Source organism: Lutra lutra, chromosome 2 (genome assembly GCF_902655055.1).
Source record: "Lutra lutra chromosome 2, mLutLut1.2, whole genome shotgun sequence".
Taxonomy (NCBI): domain Eukaryota; kingdom Metazoa; phylum Chordata; class Mammalia; order Carnivora; family Mustelidae; genus Lutra; species Lutra lutra.
Genome location: NC_062279.1, coordinates 74,118,036 through 74,130,038, shown reverse-complemented (window position 1 = coordinate 74,130,038; position 12,003 = coordinate 74,118,036). Strand labels below are relative to the sequence as shown.

At 38.4% G+C, this 12,003-nt stretch overlaps 1 protein-coding gene across 2 annotated transcripts in view; it reads left to right on the top strand.

The window, feature by feature from the left end:
- Positions 1 to 12,003, top strand: part of KLHL2 (kelch like family member 2) — a 107,532-nt gene that overhangs the window by 38,834 nt on the left and 56,695 nt on the right. The gene's annotated exons all lie outside the window — the stretch shown is intronic.

The following is a 12,003-nucleotide window of genomic DNA, read 5'->3' as shown; positions in this document are numbered from 1 at the left end:
TTCTTATAAGCACTGTTCACCTTAGGGAAGGGAGTGGTATGGTGGAGGTATGTGATATACTTTTTAAAGTTAAGCTGAAATTTTAAATGGCCCCAACTGGGAACCTGGCTCTGAGTAGGTCTGTTTTGAGAGAATTGACAGTGGGGATAGAACTTTCTGTAGTTCAGAAGTTTGTTGCTGTAGGTGTATTTTCTTAATTAGACCTAGAATCAAATGTCAGATAACCTCTCTTTTAGTAAGTTTCTGTTTTAGTAATAATAAAATATGATTTTAGGATAACAGATGTCTTAGTGTTTTACTTTGGGATTGCATGTTTTGATGTAGAATCATGGTGCCGTAGAATGTTGAGGTCCAGCTGTCTTGGTCAGTTGGTGCCAGAACAGGACCATAACCCTGCTTTTCCTGATTCCTACTTTAGGTCCTCTTCTGTGATACCATACAGTCTCCTATTACACAAGTTAAAAAATTAGATATAACAGTCATTTGAAGTGAAGGTTGAACTTTGAGTCAGAATGAGGGAATGAATCAATTTGAAACATTAACTCCAGAAAAGGAATAATTATTACTGTGTTATGTAAGTAATGGGACTTTAATTTTTGGTTCTTTAGGGTTTCCCTGATTTCTCTCTCTCTTTCTTTCTTTCTTTTGATGTTGCTGTTTTTTTTTTTTTAAGTTTTTAAACTTTGGTTTTGAGTTTAGGTATTTGCTTTTATATATGGCAAGATTGGGGAATAATTTGAGCCGAATGAATTTCTTTGTGTATTTTTTTTAAAGGAGAACTAAAAGGAGAATATATATCTTACTACAATCATTTAATTCGGCTTATTGTTGCTATTGAGTAATTTAACTCGTTTCTAGAATTTCCGGTCAAATTTTATAAACATTCTATACCTGGGAACAGAGAAAATAAAGTCAAAGGCTTTTATAAGGTAGGTTTTTAAACTTGGGGGCATCATGGAGCACCCGAGTGGCTCTTTCAGTTAAGCATCTGACTCTTGGTTTCAGCTCAGGTCATGACCTCAGGGTTGAGATCTAGCCCCACATTGAGCTCCACACTGGGTGTGGAGCCTGCTTAAGATTCTCTCTCCCTCTTCCTCCCCTGCCATTCATTCGTGCTCTCTTAAAAAATACACACATACACAAACCAAAAACTGTTTAAATTTGGGGCATCAGGAATTCCTTTGAGAATGATGAAAAACTATGGACCCTCTCCCAAGCAAAGTACACATAGTCGTTTATGCACACAGTTTCTCATACACTTGTAGAGAGTTTGTGTACTTTGTCTTTCCCCCCTCACTCTCCCACTGTTAAGAATACTTAGCTTTATATGTATATGTGTGTATATGTGTATGTGTGAAGGGATTTTACATGAGTTTATTTTCAGCTATGTGCTAGGCATTTTACATATGTCTCATTTGATATTCACCACCTTATTAGATAGGTATTACTCCATTTTGCAATTAAGGAAGCTCAAGAAGGCTAAGTAATTAGCTCAGTATCACACAGCAGCTGTTAAGTTGTCATTAACTAGTGCTGCTTAAAAAAGAAAGTTTATAAATTTGAAAATTAAAATACCTTTATAACCAAAAATATTTTTTTCATTATCTAAAAATTATTGGAGGTTTAACTCTTCTTCTTTTATCAATCAACATTTTTGAAGAAGCCTAAAGCAACTTGTGTTTTTCAAAACATTTACTTCATTGCTCAATTTGTGGTTTTGTTACATATATTTTGACTTGTCAGCTTTTGGGTATTTTGGCTTGCTAAAAGTAGCTAAGAGTTTTTTTCACTTGATGTAAGTGTGAAAAACAAAGGTAAGAATCTTAATAGATAGTGCCAATGTAAGTAAATACTCTCATTTCCAAATTAATATTATGAGTGTTCATCAGGGGGGCAAGTGGGTGGCTCAGTGGGTTAAAGCCTCTGCCTTTGGCTCAGGTCATGATCCCAGGGTCCTGGGATTGAGCCCCACATCAGACTCTCTGCTCAGCGGGGAGCCTGCTTCCCCTACCCCGCCCCCCCACCCTGCCTGCCTCTCTGCCTACTTGGGATCTCTGTCAAATAAATAAATAAAATCTTAAAAATAAAAAATGAATGTTCATCAGAAGTTCTGTCTACATTAGAACCTTTCTCATTTCAGAAGAATTTAAGAAGCATCTGATAATTGTGAATGGATAGGTTTTAAACAGTTCAGAAAATTTATATGTTGCATAAATTGAAATTATTTGGGAAAGGAAATCTCATGCTTTTAGAAAAGGAACCTAATTTAATTTTAAGAAAGTTAAAATTAATTTTTGGTAATAAACACACCAAAGTGTTTTACACAATCTCAATACAGTAGAAAATTCAACATAGTGTGTCCATTTTGTTGGAGGTGTAGGGCAGGTTATTTTTGTTTGTTTCAGACCAGAAGTGCTAGCAATATATTGTATAATTGTATATATTGTTTTACCAGCGAGGCGTTCCTAAAAAGACATCAGAGAAAGGGGCATCCACAGTAGGAGACCTGTTGACAGGTTGACCAGTTAATCAACAAAAGGCTGTTAAAGTGAAGAAACCATCAAATAAGAATACATGTATACCCCAACTATTTTATTTTAACCTATAACTTGCAATTGTACAATTATATGCCAGTCTTTTGTGGTAAAACTAGTATGGTTGGAGAGCCATATCCTTTTTTGCACATGTGACATCATAATGATAGATCAACCCTAATTTTCTAGTTTTTAAAAAAGTGCATCAAGAACTGAGACATGAGCCCCACATCCGGCCCTCTGCTCAGTGGGAAGCCTGCTTCTGCCTGCCTCCCTGCCTGCCTCCCTGCCTGCCTCTCTGCCTACTTGTGATCACTCTGTCAAATAAATAAATAAAATCTTAAAAAAAAAAACAAAACTGAGACACTTGAAAAGAAATCTCAGTGCAAAGTCATCTTTGAATTACATAATTTCTCTTTCCTTCCCCCTGTGTGTAATTTGTGAAGCTTTTTTTTTTTTTTTTGTAGTAACACATTGTTCAAGTCATTCTAAAGCAATCAACTTAGTTTTCATAGAAATAGCTCTCTTTTTACACTTATATCTCACTGGATTATATATGTTTATTTAAATTATGTAATTTCAGTAACAAGTGCCAGTGTCATAAACAGATTTGGGGGTGAAACCAAAATGTATGCGTTGGTAAAATGCAACTCACCTGGAGAGGCAGAAGTGTGCAGGCATATTAGAGAGTACAGGGGGCATGGGAGAGTTGCTTAGTCAGGTGGGCAGGTGAAACAGAGGTTGGTAAGCCAGTGCTTTTGCTGTGTGTATTTCTGCATTGTGTAGATAAACACCGAAATGAGATTCCTGTTAGATGGATATTTATTTCCCAGTGTATATCGAAGACACCCTATCAGTTAAGTAGACTAAGTCTTCTGCTAAGTCTTCAGTCCTGTGCTTGGTCCTGATGCTTGGTCCAAGAATGAGCAAAGACGAAAACATAGTAAATATACTATAGATGTTGGCAGTGCTATTGAAATATCTGGGATTTTGTCCAAAGTTCTTAACTTCTCTGAGCTTTATTTTCTTGTCTGAAAGAGGGGGATAAATTCTGTTCTTTCATATATAGGAACTTGTGAAACATCACTCATTAGATAACTGGTTTATATACATAAACTAGGTGAGATATGCTGGGTCCTAACTAAAAGCATAGTTGGGATTGAGGCTTGGGCCAGAAATGAATGGGGCTAAGAATAGGGGCACCAATCTGGGAGAGCAAGCACTCAATAAATATTTTTAAATTTATTTTTAATTTTCATTTATTTATTTTTAAGAGATTTTAGTTATTTTTGTGACAGGGAGCATAAGCAGGGGAAGCGGGAGAGGTAGAGGGAGAAGCAGGCACTCCGCTGAGCAGGGGTCCCAATGCAGGACTTGATCCCAGGACCCTGGGATCATGACCTGAGCCGAAGGCAGAAGCTTAACCAACTGAGCCACCCAGGCGTCCCAGTAAGTTTTTTTTTTTAAATTGAGGGCAGCATGTAATCTGAATGAAAGTGCTCCAGGATGAGTGACAGATTCAGGTGTGAATGAGGTGCTGCAGGAGGCATGGCAGCAGGAAGTCTCATGGTGGTAGCAGTGGTGGTATGGTACCTGCTGTTAGGCTAATGGCAGTATCTTTGATCCAGGAAGAGCTGCCCTGAGTGAACAGTGAGTCAAGTCGATAGCCCCAAGCTCATTTGTCAGGAAAGAGACTTGGTAAGCTCTAGGCAATTGTAATACCATAGCTGTGTAAAGGTGGGATTGTGGACGGTAAATCCAGGATCTGAGGCCATGTTCAGTCGGGTAGGGATTTTGGCTCACAGTGTGGCTTGGTAAGCATGAGGATGCTTTAGGGAGCGCACCGCATTTAAGGCAGCAGGATTAATGACAGACTAGAAACACTGGTTGGGCGCCCAATAAACTTCATAGTCTTGGTCAGATTAGTTTAGGACTGAGTTGGACTGAACTTGAAGATATGAGGCTTTTAACATTTTCAGCTGAATGAGGATAGATCAGGTAAGAATTAATAACCATTTCACTGCTTCTTTATACATGGCTTGCTCTTTCCCTTTCTTATTTCTAAAGATACTGAGCTTGCCCATTTTTCCATTGCCAGTGTTGATCCTTATGAATTCTGGTTCTCAGTGGTAGTTCAGTAAAAAATTATCGAGCATCTGTTTTATCTACATCTGCTTTATGCTGGGCACTGTTCCAGCTATTGGTGATGCAATATCAAGATGGATAGATAAGGCCCTTGTCCTAAGAGTCTTTACAGCCTGTTGCTCTACAGGGTAATAGGTGTTTCTAGTGACTGGATAGATGTGTACATTATCCAATGTACACTATCCAATGTGCGTCATTCCCAGGACCTAGGTCTTCCAATCAGAGGATTGTTTGGTGAGCATGAAATCTTAGAGAAGGGAGCTTACTTCAGATGGATTAGGGAGGGCCCTCATTGACTATCATTCTGCTGCAAAACACATCTCTAGTGACCAGGAAATTGATCAAATGCCATCAGATCCAATGCCTCTCTCCACTGCATGGTACCCAGAAAAACTGACAAGTAATTTCTCTTTAGATGACCCATTTCTGAACATTTTGTTAGCTGGTAGTTGTTGTTTCTACCTCCAGGCCCTGGAGGCTGTCAGGATCTCTATCAGCCATCGTGGCTCATTGAGGCCAGGATTCTTAATTAGAGGGTAGGGCCCCAGTATTTTGAATTCTCATCTGTCTTCATATAGAGACTGAATAATAAGAACCATTTTACTCTTCTGTTAACAATGATTTCTTCTGACAGAGACTATAACTATACGATTGGTTATGCTTTAACCTTAATTACAGTCACATTCCAGATCTGCCCTTTAGTTACTTGATTGAATGACAATTTTCCATTCTCAGCCACACAAATAGAAGTTGCTCCTGTACCAAAGGAGTTCAGTAGCAGATTTGTCTTCAGGGTGAGCAAAAATGTCTACTGAGCAGTTTTGTAAATATTTTTGGTTTAAATAAAATCATTTAAATCAAATATATAACACTGTATATTTAAGTTACTGTTGAACAACTCAGATAATAAACTTTTTTTTAATTTTTTTTTTTAGAGAATTTTATTTATTTGACAGAGAGACAGAGATCACAAGTAGGCAGAGAGACAGGCAGAGAGAGAGGGGAAGCAGGCTCCCCGCCAAGCAGACAGCCCGATGTGGGACTCGAGAACAACTTAGATAATAATAAGGAGGCCCCTTAGATTGGCTCTCTGCTAGAAAACTTTCATGGGCTATTGGACTCTGGCTAATTATTGTATTAGAATTCAGAGCTCAAATCCTGAATTTAACCATTGACTTCAAGAATGGCCTTGAGAGGGGCGCCTGGGTGGCTCAGTGGGTTAAGCCGCTGCCTTGGGCTCAGGTCATGATCCCAGAGTCCTGGGATCGAGTCCCGCATCGGGCTCACTGCTCAGCAGGAAGCCTGCTTCCCTTCCTCTCTCTCTGCCTGCCTCTCTGCCTACTTGTGATCTCTCTCTGTCAAATAAATAAATAAAATCTTTAAAAAAAAAAAAAAAGAATGGCCTTGAGATTTTTAGCGATTACAAATAAACTGATAATGCTTTGACACCTCACAGAAATGCTGTGATATATGAAATGTGCCTGTTAAAGCTTATAAAAATATTAAAGTCCTCTATAAATGTTGAACAGAAATAAGAAGTGGGCAGCAATAAAAAGTCTTGTAGCCATGAGGTAGAAGAAGAACCCACTGAGATTGTTTGGGATCCCTGGGTAAAAAAAAAGAAATGGCTCATGTAACCTTTCCCTTATTTTTTATATTCTGAATCCAGATATGTATTTGTGACCAAACCATAAATCTTAAATTGCTGTAGACTTCTCTCCACCCAGCAGGACTTGGGTGTTTGGGTTAGTGTGGAGACAGCACTCTAGGGTGATTGCAGTACCAGTTTGTAACCCCCTCTTCCGTTGGTCTGACAGGCAGTGGTTCAAGAAAAAGTGCTCTTTTTCCTAGCATAAGTTTTGGAAGCCTTATTGTTTTTCCATTTTCATTTTCTGTTTCTCTTATGAGATAGAAAGTAAGTTCTTTGTTACTAAAAGAATTTGGCAGATGATATGCTTAAAACACACGTTAAAACTTTACATAAGAAAGTGTTGAATCAAACTTTCAGGATTAGTGGTTGTTTATGGGATAGCAGTGGGAAATCCTATCATTGAAGTGAATTTGTCTGACATTCTAATACTCAGAAAACTGTTAAACTAGTATTTTATCAGTTTATCAGAATTATGATAATTTTAGTTTATTATTACCCAGAGGCACAAAATGGTGAATTTCTTTTATATTAATAATTACTATAAATTTAAATATTTACAGTTGATTTTTGGTCTTAATTGCATTTTATTATATTTTAAGTCTGAACTTGGTAATCCTTTTTAATCAATCCTAATTTTAATCAAAATACTTGACCAGCTAGAATATCTGTTCTCCAGGCATGCCAGTTAAATTATGTTTTACTTTGTATAAGTTAAAAGTATAGAATAAATGAAAACTTATTTAAAATTTAGATGGAAGAAGCCATTGGAGGTCAGCTAGTTTGAGAAAAATCTAGAGGGTTTATCATAAAAACATGTTATAAATCTTAGATGGGCATCAAATTTGAAGTGTTTAAGTTTTTGTTTACAGAAAAGCCAGGTACTCAGGAAATATTAATAACTAAGTTTAGTTGTGGCTTTACATTATTAAAATATATAATTTTTTTTTAAAGATTTTATTTATTTATTTGACAGAGAGAGAGATCACAAGCAGGCAGAGAGGCAGGCAGAGAGAGAGGAGGAAGCAGGCTCCCTGCTGAGCAGAGAGCCCGATGCAGGGCTCGATCCCAGAACCCTGAGATCATGACCTGAGCTGAAGGCAGCGGCTTAACCCACTGAGCCACCCAGGCGCCCCAAAATATATAATTTTTTAAAAAAAGTTTTTATTTATTTATCCAGAAAGCAAGACAGAGAGAGAGGGAGGGAGAGAGAGAGAGAGTGAGTGTGTGTGTGTGTGTGTAGGGGGAGGGGCTGAGGGAGAGGAACAGGCAGACTCTGCTAAGCACAGAGGCCAATGCAGGGCTTGATCTCAGGACCTTGAGATCATGCCTTGAACTGAAACCCAGAGTCAGATACTTAACTGACTGAGCCACCTAGGCGCTCCTAAAATATGTAATCTTTGAAGATGTCCAATGTTGAGTCATTTTGTGATTGATATTTTAATTAGCTTCATGTGGTATATAAGAGGAATTTATCTTGATGAGCAAAAAAATACTTCATCCTGATTGTGATCTAGCATTTTTTTTTTAAAGACTTTATTTATTTACTTGACAGACAGAGATCACAAGTAGGCAGGCAGAGAGAGAGAGGAGGAAGCAGGCTCCCCGCGGAGCAGAGAGCCCGATGTGGGGCTCGATCCCAGGACCCTGGGATCATGACCTGAGCCGAAGGCAGAGGCTTTAACCCACTGAGCCACCCAGGCACCCTGTGATCTAGCATTTTATAGCAGTGTCATAATTTGAGCAGTAAAAAGTTAGGTATACATTAAAGTCCTTATTAGGTGGATTTTTTCCTTCATGTTTGAGCTATGCCTCATACTGTTTACATTTGGACCTATGTGTGGCAAAGCACATCTGTGTCAGCTGCCAGTGTTCAGGGTCCAGTTCTTCAGACCAGTTTAGGTGGTGGGAGCCTAGAGTTGTTGAATTATCTGTGGTTCAGGCATATTTGGTTTGAAATAAGCCAAAGGTTTTATAAATCCTAGCATTATTGACCCACAACTTTAAATATTACTACCTTTTGGACTTTAATGTCTTAATTCCATTGTCAGGTTAGTAAAATTAATGTGCTTCTCATCATCTAGTTGAAGTGTACATGTGTCTTTCCCCAGGTTATATGATTCATTTTTTGTGAAAATAGAATATAGCTATATTACTAACATTTCTTCAAAAGCTGTTGTTTTAAATTAACTTTACAAATACTAGTATAGAAATTTGGTTATGTAAATACATTTGATATATTTTCATTTATTTTCTTACTTGGGGTTCTATCAGGTAGTATTTTTATTTTTCATTTTAAATTTGTTTTGTAATTTATAAATGCCTTTGACTGACTTCTGGTGACTTTTAGTGTGGGCCTAAAGCACTCATTTTTTTTTTCCTCTAGTGGGCTATTTTTTACATGTTCAGTTTGCTAAGTTTTTAAAAATTTTTTTATTTTTTATTAACATATAATGTATTGTTAGCCCTAGGGGTACAGGTCTGTGAATCACTAGGTTTACACACTTCACAGCACTCACCGTAGCACATACCCTCCCCAATGTCCATAATAGTTTGCTAAGTTTTAACAAATGTATACACCCATTAACCCACACCCAAATCAGGATATTGAGCATTTATAACCTCAGGCCTCTTCCTGATAAATCTCTTACCTCTGACTCTAGGCAACCACTGTATGATTTCTGTTATAACAGATTAGTTTTGCCTGTTACAGAACTTTATATAAATAGAATCAAGCAGAATGTATTCTTTCAATGCTGACTTCTTTGGCATAATAGAGCATTTGTGAGATTTATCTGTGTTGCCGCATGTTCCAGTACTTAGTTCCTTTTTATAGATGCTGAGTATTCTAGAGTATGGATTTATTGCAGTTTAGCATGATGGTGGACATGTATTTAAAGTTTTGGGCTATTATGAATAGACTTAAGGCACTTTGATAGAGGACATTGAGAAACACATATTCTGTAATTAAGCTGTAGTTGGGGTCAGGAAGAGGCTAATCAGTAAGATGGATAAAGTTATTTAATTGCTTATTAAAAGGGATTTGTTTTTTGGTTTTTTTTTTTTTGCTTGACATATGCTTTCTTATCATGTATTTTCTTACTTTTTATTCTCCAGCAATAATTTGATCTTATCTTATCTCTATTTCATGTCAAGCTTGGGCTTTGACACATGGGGTTGGGAGATGATACATGAAAGGAGAGAATATATAATCATGCAACAGAAAAAGTGCTGTTTGTCTAAAGAGTATGAGTACATGATGTATGTGAGTGTTGGTATATATGTGTGCATGTATGAATAGATGTCCGTGTGTTTTAATTTAGTGTTGTATTATTTGTGAAAACAACAAAAAATAACCTTTAAAAGATATTAGCAGTCTCTTTGGTCTTGAAAAAATTCCACTGGAATAAAATTTGATTATTGGTGGGGGTGGGGAAGCTCTGAATAATATAAATCAGTTTAGAAAGAAGATGAAAAAGGAGCAGGCATAGACAAAAAGGCGACAGGGAGAGAGTGAGAGAGGAAAGACCAAGAAGAAGTAGAGGAAGAGGAGGGAGGTGTGTGTGCTAAAGCAATAGAGAGCCCTGGGGAGTGAAGTTAGTGAAGTTAACTTATTTTGATGGTTATGTTTGGCAGTTAACCATCCACAGTTGTGAGTATATCCATGCAGCAGCTTTGAAAAGCCGTAAGCACCTTTAGTCCCTGTGCTAAGACTCATATCTTACGTTTGTTGATAATCGTGGCCCCTTAAACTTGCTTGCTTTTGTTTCAGTTTTTTATTTTTAAAAATATTTTATTTATTTATTTGACACAGGGATCACAAGTAGGCAGAGAGGCAGGCAGAGGGAGAGGGGGTAAGCAGGCTCCCCGCTGAGCAGAGCATCTGAAGCAGGATTCTGAGATCATGACCTGAGCCAAAGGCAAAGGCTTAACCCACTGAGCCACCCGGGCGCCCCTGTTTGTTTTTTTAAAAAAATATTTTTGAGTCCTGCTGACAGTTCTTGTTGGTCCTTGTTTTCTTTGCTAAGCAGTAGATTGATGCTTCAGTCTCACCATCCTAAACTAATGAGTTTAAATTCTGTGTTGAAGGTGGATATGGAGTTAGTGATAGTGTTAGTTTATTCTTTATTCATGAAATTCTGAGGTTGTGGAAAGGAAGGACCCTGGAGAATATAGAGGAGATACAGGGGAAAATTTGATCTGTAGTAGGAGTAAAATGCATGATCAGGTAGTCAAGAGACTAGTAGTCATGTGTTTTGATTTGAGGTGATTTTAGAGAGAAAGGACTAAAGGAGAAGAAATTAAAATAGATTAATGCCCATAAATGATAGCAGAGATAGAATTTAAAAAGTATTCATTTAGGAAGAAGGAGCTATCTACCTTCCATGTTCCAGTCACTCTGCTAAGTACTGATCTCATTTAGTTTTTATAACATCCTGGACAGAGAGTTGTTTTTTACAATGTAGAGGATTGCAGCCCAGGGAGGTTAAGCGATTTTCTTGGGTCACACAGTGAACATGGAGCATGTCCAGCATTCAAGACCAGAGTTCCCACTCTTGAGCCTATGGTATGGTTTCCATTTTCCATTCTTTTCATACTAACTCCATTCTGCCCTGAGGCTTTATAGGAACTCAGCAGTAGGTTGGGGATTAAAATCTATAGCTCTTAAGTCCTCCAGAGCCTCTGGACTTTAGACTTTGAGATCTGAAGACCACTTTGAAGGGCATGAGTGCTGGGATGATGGAAATTACACATGCCCCTACTAAATGTAAGCACTACCTGTTAGAATCCAAGCTCTAGGGGGGTCGCCTGGGTGGTTCAGTGGGTTAAAGCCTCTGCCTTCAGCTCGGGTCATGATCCCAGGGTCCTGGGATCAAGCCCCACATGGGGCTGTCTGCTCAGCGGGGAGCCTGCTTCCTCCTGTCTCTCTGCTTACCTTTCTGCCTACTTGTGATCTCTGTCAAATGAATAAATAAAATCTTAAAAAAAAAAAAAAAAAGAATCCAAGCTCTAGGATGGCTTCACTGCTGTATCCCCAGAACTTAAACTTATTGTAAATGATCTGGGATAGAACATCGTCTTGTGATTGGACCCTAGGCTGAATGCTCAATAAATATTTGTTAAGTGATGAATGGGGGAATGCCCATAGGATAGGCCTGTGTGATGAATAGGCCCTGTTTGATGGATTGAAGTGGAACTAGGCAGGAGGTCCTAGGAGAACAGGAGGAAGGGAGCCTGGGAACAAGCACTCTACATTTTCTGGGCTGGGACCTAGGGGCAGGATTTCAGCCTCTGGGAGATCTGGTCCATGCCCACTAGGGAAGGATCCTAGTTAGAGGTGGGTAGGCTGGAGCTGGGTCTAGGAAAAAAGCGTTGAAGTGCCCAAGGTCGCACTAGCATTGACATGAAGTTGACCAGGTTGAGCTGCTTATAGTTAGAGTTGAGAGATGTTCTCTCTGATCAGATCAGGATTGGATCCAGATCCAGTGCTTCCAGCTATAGAGCTGACAGATGCGAGGGCAGGGAGCCAAGCTGTTGTTAAAAAGACCCGTGCACCTCTTTCTTTACTTAATGTCCATTATGTGTTAGAAAAATTAAATTGTGTGAAAATGTTCAGTTATGTATTTTTTCTGTCTCTGTCAACATTGTTTTACTAACCAAATTCCTTGAGATCAA